Here is a 19,756-nt window from a genome sequence, read left to right on the forward strand (position 1 = left end):
ACCATAGTTTCTATAATGGCAGTGCCCGAACTACAATTTTATATTCATTTGGGAACAAAGTCTCTATCTTCTATTAATTAATGATTTCCAAGAAAGCATTAAAGCTGCAATGGTGAGTAACTTTTAGGTTTACTGTTTAGTCTATTATGATTACACTGTATGGAATCCCGGCAAAAGTCCCTTTGGAGATGCTTTACCCAAGATAGTTTTGTTCCTGTCCCATTTTAAATGCATATCATTTTAGATGTCTTTACTTAAAATATTCAAATTTTAGTGCAATAATTAGCACTTTTGTGCTTTACATTTAAAAAGATCTAATTTAACTTTCCCAACCCAATTTTTGTTTTAAGGAGGTAATTATTATTTATGGGGAAAAGCTCTTTCAACAGTTTTTACAAGGCGTTTACGTGTTTTCACTGTGGAGGCTTTTGGAAGACATTTATGCTTCTTTAGAATGGAGAAAACTAGGTTTTAAACCCCCCAAAAAGCCTTTTCTAAGCCTCTGTGAAACATCTCAAAAGCACAAGCATAAACAGGGCACTTTGCAAACTTTAGAAGCTGGAAGCAAAATACAGTAAGTAAATCACTACACTTTGAACTCATGCATGACTCAGAAACCAGGAAGTAAAGCTGAAAATGAAAGTAGAAAAAAAAGTAACTGTTTTTTTTTTTTGTTGTTTTTTCATCTTTTATGCATCTAAAGGTATGGAATCACTTTAAATATGTATTTTTAACAAGCTAGGACTTCAATGGAGTGATTATTTTACTAGTCTAATGAGGAAAATTACATTTCAATGCTACTGTATGTCTGTTGCTTTGAAACACTGAAGTCTGACAGGATACCATTCTTTGCTTTGATAGTATGCAATAAATGATAATATATTAATATTTGACTACTTAAACAACCAATTTCTTTAATATTCTGAATGCAAATATATACATAGGATTGGGTTTCCTTTTCCTTCTGCTACTTTCATGCTTAAGCAACTGTACTCTATGTTTGTATTCTCATTGATGCAGATTTAAAGCAATATAATCAGACTCAGTTGCAATGATAGTTATGATACTATGATTCATATCTTTGTATGACCACATACACTGTATGAATGGATTGTTAAAATGTTCTAGGTCACTCTATTCTGTTCAATTAGTATTAATAGACCAACATATGGTCCCCCCTTTTTTTCTTCCTCTCTTTCTTCTTTCCATTCATGACTACCAGTCTACTTGAACATATAAAAGTATAAAAAGGGAAGGGGAGAAGGGGAAATAAGTAAACTGGTATAACTACTGTATTGCTATAGTTATAAACACAAGAGACTGTAATACAGGTATAAAATATATAGGTATTAGAAGCTTACACTGATAAAGCAACTAGGTTAATTGGTGAAACAGACTCCTTATTTTCCAGTACCTAGTAGTGGTTTACACAATATTACATACAAATCCACTGTAATTGCCTGATGGTCTTTTTATGTTCATATTTGTTTGAGTTACCTTAGAAATGCTTTGCTGTTTGTATATACTACATTTAAAGCAGAAGCTATTTGTGTATGTTTTTGGTGTGTGAGATGGTGTTAAAGGGTGGTTTGGTTAATTTATTAACTAAACCTGGAACTTTGGGTTCCATGTATGTTTTCTTAGTTATTGGTTTCAGAATTTGTTGCTAAAGATTTTTGACTCATCCATGATACATAACTTCATGAACTACTTCAAGTCATTATACTTGGAAGGTATTATTGATGCTCTAAATATAACTTTAACAAATGATCTATAAATGCTTATAATTAAATATTAATGGCTTAAATAACAATGTCAAAAGAGCTGGTTTAATTAAATTCATTAAAATGCACAGAGCTTAGATAAGCTTCTTGCAGGAAACCCACTTTCTGGAGAAGGATTTGCAAAAATTATCATGTAATGGTTTTACAGTTCTCATGGATTCCTGCTTTAGAGCCAAAAGGAGAGGTACTTTTATACTATGGAATAATACTTATATACTACCTAAATTTTTAAACACCTTTTCAGATAAAGACGGACTGTTAAGCTTAGTAGTGCTAGAAGTTAATAAGAAATGTTTCACACTGGTAAACTCATACTGGAGTCTGAACTAAATATGTAAAGAAATCTGGTCTCTTCTTTACATGAAAGGGAGAAATTACCAGGAATTTAAATATGTCTGTAAGGTTAAACTAACTAAAATGGATCTCAAGAATGGACTCACTTCCGATTTGGCACATCCGATTTGAAACATTTGATAAGAGTCAGCTGTACCCAGACATTAACTCTCTTTTGATTTTTTTTCAGTATCAAAAAGATGCAGATAATTTGCACTATAGTATGTTTTCTAAAAGAGATACTAATAACTCCACTTTTTTAAAAACAACAGGATATTAAGAAGAGAGGACTTTTACAATGTCAGTAGACTAGTCTTACAAGGACACATATTTTCCTGCAAGTATGCTGTTTGAGAAAGACAGTTATGGCAGGCTACCAATGCAGCAGTGAGGAACCAGTGAACAAAAACTGAACATTTTATATCAGTATGTATATGAAACATCTCAGAAAAAACTTGTATAAACTTTATTTATTCAAACTTTTGAATGACTAAAGAAAAAATACAGATGAAGTAAAATACACAGGTCACAGCATTAAAGGCAGCACTGAGGTTTTTCACTGGGTTGTTACTAGAGTTCTGCAACACAACATGTCACCTACAGTCATTCAGTTTAATAACACAATTCCTTTTTACTCCTTAAAATGTCAAGAAAATAGTTGCAGGAAATCATGTTAAAGCTACAATCTAAATCCATTTCATGGTGGGAGTAAGTCCTGAATGAAAACCTTTCAGGAAAGGGAGAGAGAAGCCAATTTTAACATGAAAATCAAACAACACAGGAAGAAACAATATGACTGGGTGATCAAAGGTAGAATTAAAGTGCACTACCTGGATTTTCAAATTAATGTAACATGAACTTCCCCTTCTCCCTTCCAAGTCCCCCCACACTAAAACATACTGCTACAACTAGGCACATATCTTGTGTAGACTCACTTCTAAACTAATCACCATCAGAATCTTCCCCTTGGAGGGGGCATGGCCAAGATGCCAGACTGCTAGCAGCACTGAACATTAGTTCTGCTTATAACATTTTTAAATGTAATCTAATTTTTGGAAATACTAATCCAAAAGTATAGCAGAGGATTTGTGAATATAGGTCTTTTATTATTTTTCAAAAATTAGTACTAAAACATGTTTTTATTATTTTTTCCTGTCAAGAAGTTTTTCCTCAAGAAATCTAAGTATGAGTAACTCAAAGAACTCTCATCAGAACAGTATGGTAAAGAAGGAACTGCAAAAATTAATAACTACTATTCAAGAACTATCTATAAAAATGGACAAACTAGAGAATAAAATCGATACTATTAAAAAAGACTGTAGTAAGCGGCTGGACATTCTTAGTGAAATGGCTAAAAAGCATTCTGAACAAATTGCTTCTATCGAGGAATCTGTAACATATATGGATGGCAGACTGATAGAATGTGAAAGTCAAAATGAGTTTCTTTTGAAACAGAATACAAAACTAACAGAAAAGCTGGAAGACCTAGAAAGTAGGTCACGGAGAAGCAACATTAGAATCTATGGAGTACCAGAAAAGGAAGAGGGAACTGATATGATACACTTTCTTAATAACTGGCTTCCAACAGCACTAAATCTTCCTGAAGCCCTTTCTATCGGTATAGAGAGGGCTCACAAGTCTCTAGCAAAACCTGCTTCAACAACAGTTTCTCCTAACCCCAGATTCATCATTGTTAGATTTTTGTCCTCCCAAGATAAGGATTTGGTTCTGAAGTCTGCGTGGAATAATTCTCCCATCAAGATAAAGGACAAACTCATTTCGTTTTGACAATGACTATACTTCTTCTGTCATATCTAGAAGGAAAGAATATGTTCTTTTGATAAAATCTCTAAAAAAGTTAACATCAAAGCACAAATTCTCTTTCCCTCCAGGATAAAAATATTTTTACCAGAAGGTGAGAAAATCTTTAGCTCTTTGTCAGAGGCTTTGGACTTTATTCACAAGAAAAAAATACTAACTGATATAGAGGACATGGAATGGTCTACACAGAGTCTGAAAAGACATGCAACTAAGAACACTTGGACTGTCAAAGAATGTGCAAATAAAAAATAAAAGACAAATAGGATTGTTATCAAATAATACTAAATACTTTCTTCCAGAACTCTTTACTTAATATTTTATTGGAATATATACACAAAGCAAAGGTAAAGTGCCTTTATTTTACATAATATTTTATTGGAATACATATACAAAACAAAGGTCTTTATTTTGCATAGGCATAGGCATATATCTATGTATGTATGCATGTATGTATGTGTATGTGGATATATATATATATATATATATATATATATATATATATATATATATATATATATATATATATATGTCTACTAAGCATACCACAGCCTATCGACACTAAACCACCCACCAGATAACCGCAACACACAAAACCGACAACAAAACACTGAACACCATTACGACACACTAACGTAAACAACACATTACCTATCAACTAGCCACTATACCCAAACCTAACCCTAAGGTCCGACATTATGACCCCTACCCTACTGCATAACCTAACTCACTTACCCACTAACAAGGTCCGACAACCCACTATACCTGCACTAACCCAACTCACTTAACTAAAGGTCAACCTATCACTCACCTACCTGCACTAACAACTCACTTAACCCACTAACCCAAGGTCCGACACTATCGCACACTACTGCCTAACTAACTCACTTAACCCACTACACTAAACTCTGTCACGATCACCACTTACTCACCTATCCTAACTACATCATTATCCACTCCCAATCAAACAAGCCACTTCTACATCCTAATCGTAAACTTACTGCGACATGTTCCCTAGTGCTGTATCCGCTTTTAATCACCTTTTAAACTTAATATCATTTGTCTCCCTCTTAGTGTCAGTCAATTTTTACATACTTGTCGATAAACTTACCTGTGCCATTTTCCTTCTGTTTCGGTCAACTGCGTTTCTTAAATGATATATATATATATATATATATATATACATATATATATATATATATATATATATATATATATATATAGATACAGATACAGGTATAGATATAGATATAGATTCATAGGTTCATAGGTTCATAGGTTCATACTAGGCTATCTGCCTAGATTTATAAGCCTAAGATGTTTTTATACATTTTAAATTAATTTTGTATGCCTTTTAATTTTCTTGGGTGGTGAGGATATGTTGTGTGGTTAGGCCTTGGTAATAATGTTACTACTATATATATATATATATATATATATATATATATATATATATTTTGTGTGTGTGTGTGTGTGTGTGTGTGTGTGTGTGTGTGTATGTTTGTATTATGTACATTGTGTGTGTGTATGTATGTGTGTGTTGTGTGTGTGTGTGTGTGATATCATATATATATATATATATATATATATTATATATATATTTTTTTCTTTTTCCACCATAGTCCCTTTATGAGAAGTTACTTATTGTTTTCTTTGGTACAAAAGTCATCATCTTATATTAATTCATGATTTCATAAATTCATCTTTAGTGTGGTAACACTTTAGGTTTACTTACTAATGTTACATTTGAATCACAACAAAATTTTAGGATTTTATTAGAAATTTTTTCCCACATTTTAAGAGGCTTATGATATTTATGTACTATTCTTTTGTCTATATAAATTAGTGTTTAATTGCCAATTTTAACCTATTTTTAAGGAAAATTGGGCAACATAAATAAGCAAGTTAGTTTTCACTTGACTCTCAGACTAAAACGAAGTGAAAATAGTTGGAACAGATTTTTTTTGAAAGGCAATCACCACTAGATTCAGATGATGTAATAGATACATTTCTACAAGAAAATATCAAGACTAAACTATCAAAACAACAAAATAGTACCCTAAATAAACAAATAACCTTAGCAGAAGTAAAAGAACAAGTTAAAAATCTGAAGGATAATAAAGCCCCAGGGTTAGATGGGATAATCCCAGAAATATATAAAATTCTTCCAGAGCAGACAATAAAGTTATTATTAAACACATTCTCCATGGTTAAACAAGACTTAATTTTTCCCTCCCTCATGGAAGTACTCAATAATTTCCCCCATTCTGAAACAAGGTAAGGACCCCCAACTATGTGCATCCTATAGACCCATATCATTGTTAAATATTGATTATAAAATGTTCATGTCTGTCCTGGCCAAAAGACTAAAGAATATATTACCCAATCTAATACACTTTGATCAAACTGGCTTTATCTTACGTAGAAAAGTACACAACAATATTATTAAGCTACTATTTCTAATAGACATTGCAAACAAAACCAAGAAACAATTAACTATTATTAGTCTGGATATTGATAAGGCGTTTGATTCCCTTAATTGGTCATACTTACAAAAAATCTTTAAAGAATTTAACTTTATTTTAGATTTCACTAAACTGATATTAAATATTTATAGTGATTCTAAATCCTTTGTTAAGATTGGTTCATGTCTATCATACCCAGTAAAAATTCATAAGGGAACTAGACAAGGTTGCCCTCTATCCCTATTATTTTTCGCTTTATCAGTGGAACCTTTTGCTTCATTTATTAGAAATAACCCAAATATCAAAGGATTCCAAGTTAATGAGGGATTCTGTCCAAAAGTTCAGCTTTTTGCTGATGATATTCTACTAGTATCCAGTGACAGAGAAGGCTCTTTACAACATATCATGAATGCCATAACTCTATTTGGAAAAATTTCAGGGCTCAATTTTAATCAAAATAAAACCAAAACACTTTTAATCAATAAGAAAATAAATAGCAATTTGCAAAAATACAATACATTTAACTGGAGAAACGATAAGATAGATTATCTAGGAATAAGTATTAAGAATAAGCAGAATGAGACTATTAAATTGAACTTCACTAAACTGGTAGCTATAATCAGTGACTTGACTAAAAAGTGGAACAAAATGTTTTTCACCCTGGAAGACAGACTTACACTAATAAAATTATTATTTTGACCAAGATTTTATTTTACACACAATCATTGATTTTTACCTCCACCTAAGAAATTCTTTAAACAAATAGATTCCCTATTACTAACTTTTCTATGGTTCCCAAAGAAACCAAGAATAGCCTATAAATGGCATGTTAGAGCCTGGGACAGTAATGGGATTGATTTTCCCAACATAGAATTACATTCCAAATCTGTTATTATTAACATAATACTACACTGGATTTCATCCATATACACCTCTAGCTGGAAACAACTACATGAAATTCATATAACTTCCTCTGAGAACTCAGAAACCCAGTTTAAGGAAACCTTTGGAATTAACAAAATATTTTCGATATTCCGTTAATATTGCTTATATAATAAGAAATTTATCCACTTCTCACGTGGTATAAAGCAAATATTTTATATTTTCAAAAATATAATAGGCAACAATTGTAGTCTAAAGAACACCTTTTTTATTACATTTCCCATAGCTTATATACCAGATTGCCTAGATACCTTCAATATCAATAAGACGTGGAATCTTAAAGAGAATAATCTAAAGTTTGGGCACCAGTTTATAGACAATAAGAACATCCAACCAATGAACTTTCTCTTAGCCAGATATAATGTCTGTCAAGATAATTGGCTCTGTATTCAATCTTTAAGATGGTTTGTTGAAAATAAAGTGAGCGTGTCAATAAATCCGGAAACTGATATTATACCAAGATTGATACAACTATTCATATGGTGTAGTTCGATGAACATTGAACATAAATTAAGCATATCACCTGTATATAAAATCCTATGAGAAGACTTGATTTCTTTTGACCAAGCTTTTTGAAATTACTCCATAAAGATTAATGGTGAACCTTTATCTAACGATAATAAGAAGCAGTTATTAAATTCAATAAAAAACACTTCATCATCTTTATATTGGAGACTATATACCTGGAGATTTATTCATAGAAGCTTTTACACTCCACACCGAATTGACCGTATAACCAAGAGTAATGAAAGCTAATGCTGGAGGTGTGGTGATATTCTTGAAGCCAACTGGGTTCATATGTTCATCGAATGTAGAACTCTCACACAATACTGGAGTGATTTTAGACATTTTGCAAAAGCCCTGTGGTCTAATAGCTGTCAAATTACTAGCTCTTTGATATTATTCAATGTCCCTACCCCAAGTGTAATTCCTAGACATCAGTTACCTGTTCTTTGGTTAATTCTAGCTATTGCTCGAAAAATAATTACATTGAACTGGAAAAATAAGCAAGATCTTATGTTTGCTGAGTTTATTTCAATAGCAAAATCTGTATGTAAAAAGAAATGTAAACTAGGTTAATTGGTGAAACAGACTCCTTATTTTCCAGTACCTAGTAATGGTTTACACAATATTACATACAAATCCACTGTAATTGCCTGATGGACTTTTTATGTTCATATTTGTTTGAGTTACCTTAGAAATGCTTTGCTGTTTGTATATACTACATTTAAAGCAGAAGCTATTTATGTATGTTTTTGGTGTGTGAGATGGTGTTAAAGGGTGGTTTGGTTAATTTATTAACTAAACCTGGAACTTTGGGTTCCATGTATGTTTTCTTAGTTACTGGTTTCAGAATTTGTTTCTAAAGATTTTTGACTCATCCATGATACATAACTTCATGAACTACTTCAAGTCATTATACTTGGAAGGTATTATTGATGCTCTAAATATAACTTTAACAAATGATCTATAAATGCTTGTCATTAAATATTAATGGCTTAAATAGCAATGTCAAAAGAGCTGGTTTAATTAAATTCATTAAACTGCACAGAGCTCAGATAAGCTTCTTGCAGGAAACCCACTTTCTGGAGAAGGATTTGCAAAAATTATCATTTAATGGTTTTACAGTTCTCATGGATTCCTGCTATAGAGCCAAAAGGAGAGGTACTTTTATACTATGGAATAATACTTATACACTACCTAAAGTTTTAAACACCTTTTCAGATAAAGACGGACTGTTAAGCTTAGTAGTGCTAGAAGTTAATAAGAAATGCTTCACACTGGTGAACTCATACTGGATTCCTTGTCTAGGAACTAAATATGTAAAGAAATACTTGGATCTCATTACTTTACATGCAAAGGGAGAAATTATTCTGGCAGGAGATTTCAATTGCTTGTTATCAGATGAAGACACCTCTATAGTAAGGTTAAACTAACGATACAAGCTAAAAAGGTAAACAGTTTAATAGCCTCAATGAATTTTAGAGACATACATCTTTCCGATTTGGCACACTAATATTGATAAGATTTTTGTGTCTAACACTCTTTACTCTAAAATAAGAGCTGTTTCAATATAGTCATGTCCACTCTCTGACCACAATGCATTTTTGTTCAGTTTGACTGTGAAAAAGATGATATGATAATTTTTCAAAGAATCCCAGTCTATGTTACTAAGTTAAAAGGTTTAAAGGAGTGGTTATTAAAAGAAATAAATGCATTTATGAAAAATAACAACAATAGTGAAGTAAGAGTTATCATACTCTGGGATGCATTAAAAGTTCACATCTTTAGTGGAGTTAAAGCTCGGTATTTTCAAAGGAGAAATGAATGGGACAAGGAACTTTCTGATTTACAAGCCAAAATACATAAGCTGAAACTAAATTTAAAATCAAATGATAAAGCAGTACTTACTGAAATTTCTAAGCTAAACCACAAATATTTAGAAATATTGAATCATAAGGTTGCTATAAACTTAGAAAAGATTAAACTACAGTCCTATTCAGTAAACCCCAGACATTTACATAAATTAGCTATCAGATCCAAACAAATTAATAAACAAAATCACCTTAATGAAATTAAATACAAGAATAATAACACATTAAAAAGAACAACTGATTTAGGAGGTATATTAGAAGCCTTTAAAAATCATTATCAGTCAATCAATGACATGCAATCACCACTAGATTCAGATGATGTAATAGATACATTTCTACAAGAAAATATCAAGACTAAACTATCAAAACAACAAAATAGTACCCTAAATAAACAAATAACCTTAGCAGAAGTGAAAGAACAAGTTAAAAATCTGAAGGATAATAAAGCCCCAGGGTTAGATGGGATAATCCCAGAAATATATAAAATTCTTACAGAGCAGACAATAAAGTTATTATTAAACACATTCTCCATGGTTAAACAAGACTTAATTTTTCCCTCCCTCATGGAAGTTTTACTGAAACAAGTAAAATTCATCCATAGACCCATATCATTGAAATATTGATTATAAAATTTCAAGAGTAATGAAAGCTAATGCTGGAGGTGTGGTGATATTCTTGAAGCCAACTGGGTTCATATGTTCATCGAATGTAGAACTCTCACACAATACTGGAGTGATTTTAGACATTTCGCAAAAGCCCTGTGGTCTAATAACTGTCAAATTACTAGCTCTTTGATATTATTCAATGTCCCTACCCCAAGTGTAATTCCTAGACATCAGTTACCTGTTATTTGGTTAATTCTAGCTATTGCTCGAAAAATAATTACATTGAAGTGGAAAAATAAGCAACATCTTATGTTTGCTGAGTTTATTTCAATAGCAAAATCTGTATGTAAAAAAGAAATGCAAACTATTTATCAGAGATCATCAAATGTAACACACAAAAGACTAGCTTGCCAAAATTTGGAGAGATTGTTAGATAAATATTGATTACCTTTCTTGGATAAAACAAATATTTATCGTGGGTATTTGTTTATAGTGCAAATATTTATTATGTTTATATTGTTTATTTTTAATACTTTATGTCCATGTTTGGTAACAAAATTTAATAAAAATGTTTTTGGGAAAAAAAAGAATCTTCCCCTTATATATCACTGACCATCAGAATGCTCCCCTAATAAATGTATCACTGTCCTTCTCAAGGTGTACTCCCAGTACATATCTTCTGCTACACACTCCTCACTAAATCATCATTCATAGGACTTCATCTGTAGCATATCTTACACTGATCTTCTCTAGCCTTATCCAAGGTTTTCCTTTCCACTACGCAACAGTTTTTCACTATCTGTCTCTCTTTACATTTATTCACACTTGTATCAGCCCAACCTGGGCACCACATTCCTAATATCCCATCACTACTTGAGAGAATCTCAAATACCATATTTCTATAAAAATGCTCTTAAAGTATGTGTATTCATTTTGTATAAAAGATTCACTTTGATCTATGAGTACTAGACTGCAACCTGCAAAACTGTCTTTGCATAATTTCTATAAAACTTTCACCTTAATATGGTTGTATTGCATAATGCAATTAATTCATTGCTGATCACAGGATGATAGGAAATTACTAGGCTAATGGCCCTAGGGCCCTTGCAAGCTTAGCCAAGTTCTACCCTACAATCAGCACCTATTGCCCCTGTCCAAAACAGACACGTAGAACCCCTGGGGTGAATTTATGTTTACTCATCCAATTGTCCAGACTGTGTTTGAAGAGGGCCAAAAATTAGGAAACTGGATTCAAACCCTTCAGCATCTGTCTTCTTTCTTTAAACTCACTGTACTTACACCTTGTGCCACCGAGAAAGTCAGCTCTGAACTCTTGATATGTCTCTGCTATAACCATATAAATGTTACTGCTTTAAAATATGTTTTGCACATTGTCATAATAACTTTGTATATGTAACCATGGAGTTTTTATCTGTGGACCACCACTGAAAAGGACTTTTAAGTTCTAGTCAGACTTTCCTGGTAAACAAATATAAATAAATATAAAATAAACTCTAACATGGTAATTCCAACTGTGAAAGGTGAACACATGGGGAAGGTACTTGATACAGGTTACTTTAGCATAACGTACAGGAAACTTGCATAAAAAAATGAACTGCAACACTATATTAAAGCACAGCCCATCACTATGTGTTAATGTAAGGCCTGTAAACAAAGCTGGCAGGTGATTTCTAGAAACTTTGTGGAATTCACCAGAAACACAAGTGATTGTATGTCTGCCCTATTCTTATAATCAAATAGCTCAATGTATACAAAGCAGTAGAACATTAAGGTTCTGAGTCTTTAAAGTTAAAGCAGAAACACTGGTACTAATAGGCTGTACATATACACTTTTGCTGTCTATAACATTGGAGAGGAGGTGAAGATGTTTGTACTCTGTACCTTCTCTGTCTGCCACAAACCATCTAATTTCCTGAAATTTACACAGATCTTCAGCTCCAAAGATATACTTATAATTCTTTAAATTACCATTTACTAAAAACTGCCTTCACTTATCTTCCTTGGAAAATTCTCAGTCAGGACATATAACACATTGGGCAAGGAATTTAAGTCAGAAATATAGTTTTTCCACTGAAAGCACATCTCTTATAGTGTTAAAACTGCTATCACTTTTCCCTTGTCTGGAAAGTTTTTGATCAATGCTTAAACTGCACCAGTCAAGAGAGCGGAGCATAACTTTGGCATGTGGAATCACTTTGACATGGGGCATAGCTTTGGCATGGGGCATGGCTTTGGCATGGGGCATACTTTGACATGCTTCTGTTGTCACCGTAACGTCTAGTGTTAAAATGCCTTCACCCTTCCATCCTTGGAAGATATTCTGTCAGGGCTTAAATTTTATTGGGCAAGGGCTTTAGATCACGACATTAACTCCCACAGTGCAAAACAATGAAAAAATAATGCTGGTGTTAAACTAATCCAATTGCTCTCTAGTTGTACACTGCTTCTTTGTAAAACCTTGCTCATTCCCTCTTCACATGCTTTGTTAATGTTTTGTGCTATAGCTGCCCATTTTTTAATCCCATCTGCATTAGCTTGTCTTTTCTTTAGTCACATTCCATGGAGTGCGGTATTACCAACAGTAAAGGTGCATACGATATTGTGTTGTTTAGAATTCATCACAACTTTTAAGCAACTATCTATTCTTCCACAGACAGCTCACTATGAACCAAAAGTTAGAGAAACACTTGATGCCCGTTTGATTAAAGTACTTCAGTTGGTTTTAGCTGTTCAGGTTTTTCTACAACTGGAATCTTGTTTCCAATTTGGCTGCCAAGTCATCCAAGATTCATCAAAATGTATAGGACTATGTTTTATGGCATCCAAAATGGGAACAGTATTCCAGGCATTGAAGCTGCAAAACAAATAAAACTACTGAACTACTTTAAGCAAATGTGCATTCAGTGCCTCTCTTACTTTTAGCCAACAGCAGTTAACCTTTGACACTTTTCATTTTTTTCCACAAATATTCACTAGGCTGAAGTCCGGGAGACCATTGAGGAGCCTTCCCCAATTTTTCCAGTGTTGTATGGTTAAGTGACTTGCTCAAAGTCATACAATTGGCAAATGACAGTGGAAGGAGTCAAACCCGTTGCCCTGGGCACACGAGGCAGCTCATTAACAGTTCATATTTTTATTCTTCTGTGCTACCTGCCAGATGTGTGTCTCTTTCTAACCTCCTGAATGCAGGTATATGTGATAAACGATGCTCTGTGCTACACACAGATACAAAACATAAGCACAGAATAAATGAAAAATAAAAATTGTGCTTTGACCACTCAAATGATTATACATAATTATTGTCTTTGTTTTATTTTTCTCACTCCTGGGTTTCTCTCTCAATCTTGTTATTGAAGGAATAATTTTGCACTGCAAGCTACTTTGTTTGCATGTATATATATATATATATATATATATATATATATATATATATATATATATATACATACACACAGACACACACATATATATATATACATACATATATATACATACACATATATATATACATATATATATCTGTGTGTGTGTGTGTGTGTGTGTGTGTGTGTGTGTGTGTGTGTGTGTGTATATATATATATATATATATATGTATATATAGTCACTATCCTTATTTTCCTTATTTCTTGTGCCCACCACAGTCCTAGAACATGTTGCATCATTCCTGCTTTTTCCAACTTACACCTCCAGCATCGAATATCCTCTTTTCTGACCTCTTCTACAAATCTCATGGGGGTCGGGTACCATAAATGCATTATTATCAGACTTTGAACTCCATCCCTGTGTACTTCCTGCATTTGCCTAATGGCCTAAATTGTCTTCTGACAGTATCCTGTGACTTCTTTCTATCCCTCCTCATTTCCTCAATTTCTTCTTATTTTCATTTATTTTACCTTATCCCTTTTTTCCTTAATGTTTCCATTTAGTCCTTTGCTTTCCTAATCTCTTTCATTTGCTTCTGGCTGCCATCTTCTTTCCTTTTGCCATTGTTTACTGCCTGTTTCTTTCTCCTGCTGCCCTCACTGTATTCTTTTTCCAAGTCTCCCTGAGTACCACGTAGTTACCCCATTGGGCCTCCTGTGTTTCTATATTGTATATCTGTACTAGCTTTGCCATTGTTTTAAATCTTTCCCCACCATTCTGTTTTCCACATACCATATCTTCCTCTTGAGCTATTCCACTTCTCCCCCAGATTTCATTTTTCCCCATCTTTGTCCCGCACCCTTCTGTTCCTCATAGTTTTTGATGTTCCCTGCACATCATTTAATCCACCCCAGTACTTTTAGTGCTGCCTCATTAATGTACTTTGATCTCCCTCTCCTGTAATATGTTTTGCTTAACAACCTTTTCATCTGTTTCTATCCAGTGAATGAAGTTATATGTCAGTACATAAGCTAGGACCCACTTTTCCTATTGATTTTTATTTTTAGCCTTGCTCACTCTTTTACCCTTATATATATTGACTCAGTCCTCCATGTCTTTTTGGATTTGTTGTAGCCTGTTGCCCCTTGGGTCTATTTGTAAGTTGTACAGTAAGTAGAGGATTATTGGTGGCATCATCATCCTTACTGCATTAATTTCCCCAAGTGATGTATAGGTCCCCTCCCCCAAGACAGCTTCCCTTACCTTTTTTTCATCTTCTTCTATTTCTATCCTGATTGTGTCTCTCACTGTGTTCCCAACATAGACCCCTAGGTATCTGGGATCTCCACCCTGTTTATCTCACTGAATCCCCCCTTTCACCTTCCCTTTTCCGATCTTACTGCCACTGTCTGACTGGACCTTCCATCTGTGGTGTGTGATCATGCTATTTTAAATATCTTTACATTAGCAGCTCAGCAATATTTATATTGGTATCACATTTTCATCCTTAAAGAAGTGACTACTATATTTAGTATTATCATCAGTAACTTCTGAGAAGGTGCAGTAGTATAGAGGCTGTGGTAGTGCAGCAGTTAGTGTTATCACCTCACAGCAAGCAGTTCTCTGGTTTGATCTGGGGACCCAGGTAGATAGTAATCTCTCCTTTGACAATCATATTGTCAAAGTAGTTAGGAAATCCTGCTATGTGGCCCATCTAATTACTAAAGGGTTCGCATCTAAAAATAAGGAGGTTATAGTGCCCCTCTACTCATCACTCATCAGACCCATCATAGAATACAATGCCCCATTTGGGATGTACCTCACAAGACACTTCCAACAGCTGGAAAGACCACAAAAGTACCCCACCAAGAGGATTACTGGCTTCAAACATATGTCCTATGCAGACCGACTGAAAAAACTCCGGCTGTACTCAGTGGCATATCGCTTACTCAGAGGTGATCTCTGCCTGACTTACAAAGCCATGTCCAACTCAGAATTGATGGACATGCTCCACCTAAAGAAATCCAAGTCACTGCTAGCCACATGCTCTAGTGAGCTAATCCTCGCCACAACAATAAATAGAACATGCTGGAGGGATAGATTCCTGTCACAGAGACTCCCAATGCTTTGGAACAAAATTCCTATCTACATTAGGCAGAGCCCCTCACTAACACTCTTCAAGAGAAACCTTGACGAGTGGATGGGTAACAGAAAATACAACCCTGGGATCACTTCATTGGCTCTGCTTGACAGAGGCTCAGTTAATTAATCAATGGGGCAGCGAAAGCCAACACACTCTAGCTAGACTTATAAATGCCCTTGGGCAGATAGCCTAGTACCTACCTATGAACCTATGAACCTATCCTTGGCTGGAGTGCCTGCTGTGCAGAGTCTGCATGTCCTCCCTGTGGTTAAATCAGACCTCTCAGCCATGCTGAATTTCTTGGTATTTACCAGTTTTAAGGTCAAAATAATGGGGTGCCATGAATTCATGAGTGGCCTCTTTAATTTCCTGGGTTGTTTTTCAAATTTTTTGGGGGGTGAATTTTTGCTGATGTCATCACATGCAGGGGCACTCGTGATGATGTCAGCTTCATGAGCAGATTGCCAGCCTGTCGGAATTCAGCTGAGGGCTTGAGGGTGTGTGTCTGTGTTTATTTTTACGGCAACATGTTTGAGTCCAGTGGCATAGCTGGGGGGTGAGTGGAGCAGCACTTTTGGAACTAATCACATAGTCTGTATTAATAATAATACACTTTCAATTAATCATAATGTAAAAAAAAAAAATCATAATGGCATCATTTTATTCTTCCAGTCACAGCATCTGTGCTCAAGTTTGTATTGTGTAAGAAGTAGAAAGGTATGTGTGCAAGTTAGGGGTAACTGGTGGCTAGGGTTACTCAGGCTCAAACCCTGTACCTTGGGTACAAGAAACAAGAGCCTTAATTCTCTACCCATACCACCACTTGTGATTTAAGGAGCTGATGATTCCATAGCTCTCAACAGTCCAAATTTTCATAGCATGTTTGGCTCATACTTTTAGTCTGTTTCTCTTAAAATTTGTGGTTTTCTGGCAAATCATTGAGAACTAAATTCACCAAATAATGTTAGCCATTTGAGTTTCAGTCTTCCTATCTTTCAGGAAATGCATGGTAGCACAAGATATTTTATTCTAGCAACTTTCTAAGATTATACAACCAATATTTAAAAGGTATCCCTTGTTTCGGGCCTTTGACCCTCCTCCCAATAAATTTTGGCTTTTTCCAGATTTCTTGTATTGCATAATAATTCAGGGGGAGAGAAGTTTAGTGCTGCTTTTGCCCAAGTTTGCTCATGTTGTTAGTAGCACAACAGGTAGTATACTTGCATTTAATCCGAAAAGCTGTGGGTTCTACTCCCACAGTATGTAGATGGATTGCTGATGTTGTACTTTTAAAGGGGGTGAATTCTGCAGTCCTGAGAATGTCCACTTTGGCAGAGATACCTAGTAACTATGAACCTGTTATCCGTTTGCCATCCATTCCCTATTGCAATATTACTAGCATCATTTTTTTTAATGTAACATAGGCAATTTATTCTTCAAGGGCAACAGGTACTTTATTTGTAGATGATCATTTTTGAAAAAGAGCTAAAGGGAATGTTAGTTCAGTAGCCTAAACGTAAATGTTTCAAAGTTAATGTTTTGTATGGATAATTCTGCAATAGATTGCTTAAATATTTTCCATAGAAAATATTGTTTCATAATGATGATCCTTGTAGAGATTATATTGAATGTATCCTTAGTGTTAGCTAAATCCATTTATTATTACAGTTATTTGAATTCAATTAATTGCTAAACTTCTCTGCTTTGAAAGAATTGATTGCATTTGCTAAAAAGTGCCCAGTCTGTAAATCTACCTATCTGCTGATTTTCTGTTTAAATCCATCTCATTTATTTTCTGGCTGTAGAAGGCTGAAGCAGTTAATTGTATTTTTATAAAAGAAAATTGTATTTTAGTTCTGCAGTTTGCACAAGTTCAAAGTTTGATACAAGTTCAAACATTAATTTAAATAAAATACTATTGCTCTGTTTATTTTGTGTGCAATATTTTGTCTGTTCTTCAATTTGCATTTAAAAGTTGGTATCCCACAATTCCACCAGAGTAGGAAATTATGTATGCAAATGTTATGTTAATCAGCATACAGATTTGTACCTATTTTTCATCTGCATTTGTCCAGATTTTTTTATGATTTCAGGTTGAGAGGTATGGGTTAAATGAGTTTTAAAGGCATGCAGATAGGTGTGTGCGTGTATATGTGTGTGCCTTCTGTGAAGGTTGGGTGCTTGGCTGGTAACTCGATACCATAAAACTCCATTGCCAATCAGTTTGCAGACCAGTGATCAGCTCTGGCAACCCCTAATGGGAAAAGCTATAAGACAGTTTTTTTATCATTAGTAACTTCAGAAAACAAGAATATACCCTTATTCTTACTACCACCTCACCTGCCCGCAACTATGAATTTTCTTCTAGGTAATTCTAACCTAAACTATCTAAGTCCTCTGAGAAATGAAATTGAAGAATTCCTAGCCAATATCAACCTTATGCAGTTTGCCAATAATACTACTAGTCCAAATCTCTAAACCAACAACCACTGTCTCCTGGATCTATTAATCTCTAACAACCCTCCTGTCATCTCCAGTTTATATATCCTAACCACTAACAACTCTCCCATCATCTCCAGTTTATATCTGGTATTCACTAGCAACCCTCCTGTCATCTCCAGTTTATATCCACTAACAACTCTCCCATCATCTCCAGTTTATATCTGGTAATCACTAACAACCCTCCTGTCATCTCTAGTTTATATCTGCTAATCACTAACAACCCTCCTGTCAAGTTTATATCTCCTAACCACTAACAGCTCTCCCATCATCTCCAGTTTATATCTGGTAATCACTAACAACCCTCCTGTCATCTCTAGTTTATATCTGGTAATCTCTAACAACCCTCCTGTCATCTCCAGTTTATATCTCCTAACCACTATCAACTCTCCCATCATCTCCAGTTTATATCTGCTAGTCACTAACAACCCTCCCATCATCTCTAGTTTATATCTGGTAATCACTAACAACTCTCCCATCATCTCCAGTTTATATCTGGTAATCACTAACAACCCTCCTGTCATCTCCAGTTTATATCTGGTAATCAGTGGCAACCTTCCAATCATCTCCAGTTTATATCTGGTAATCACTAACAACCCTCCTGTCATCTCTAGTTTATATCTGCTAATCACTAACAACCCTCCCATCATCTCCAGTTTTTATCTGCTAATCACTAACAACCCTCCTGTCATCTCCAGTTTATATCTGCTAATCACTAACAACCCTCCTATCATCTCCAGTTTATATCTGTTCTTCTACCCTTATTCAGCTGCCACTTCCCAGTAGCCATTCAAATTATCTGTCATCAAACCCCACCCCACCAAGTTACCTTCAGACCCAGATCCATCATCAGTACAGGCACCTCAAGTAATACCTAATAACTTTCGACTGGTCTTCCATTACCAACTTACAGAACCCCAGCTTAGCAGCTACAGCTCTTATACATACCTTCCTTCAACTTCAATATAAATTCTTCCATTTCAGACAGTGCCTTTACAAGTGTAACAAAACCTGCTGGCTAACCACTGAACTGAAAGCTCTACACAAACTAAGGGACAAACATGGTCTTCATGGAGGCAACCCACCTCACCAGAAAATCATACAGGGCACTGTCGTTGTATTTGCATGTAATGGTACTGAAGTATTTTGCAATAAACGCTTCGAACATTCTCGATGTTTGCCCAACATAAAAGAACACATGCGGACAGTATTAAATTAAATGACCCAGATTGGAACGCATTTTACAAGTGTGCAAATATCAGAAATGCCCCTTGAATTCTTATTAGTAAAATATGTGATTTTCAAAACATACCTACAGTATGTATATCTTCCATACTCATTACTGCCAGCTGATGTGCAGGCCTTTATTACTGAAAATCTGGCGTTACTTTCTTACTTTAAACACCAC

Source organism: Protopterus annectens, chromosome 5.part1 (genome assembly GCF_019279795.1).
Source record: "Protopterus annectens isolate FY-2018-M chromosome 5.part1, PAN1.0, whole genome shotgun sequence".
NCBI lineage: Eukaryota > Metazoa > Chordata > Ceratodontiformes > Protopteridae > Protopterus > Protopterus annectens.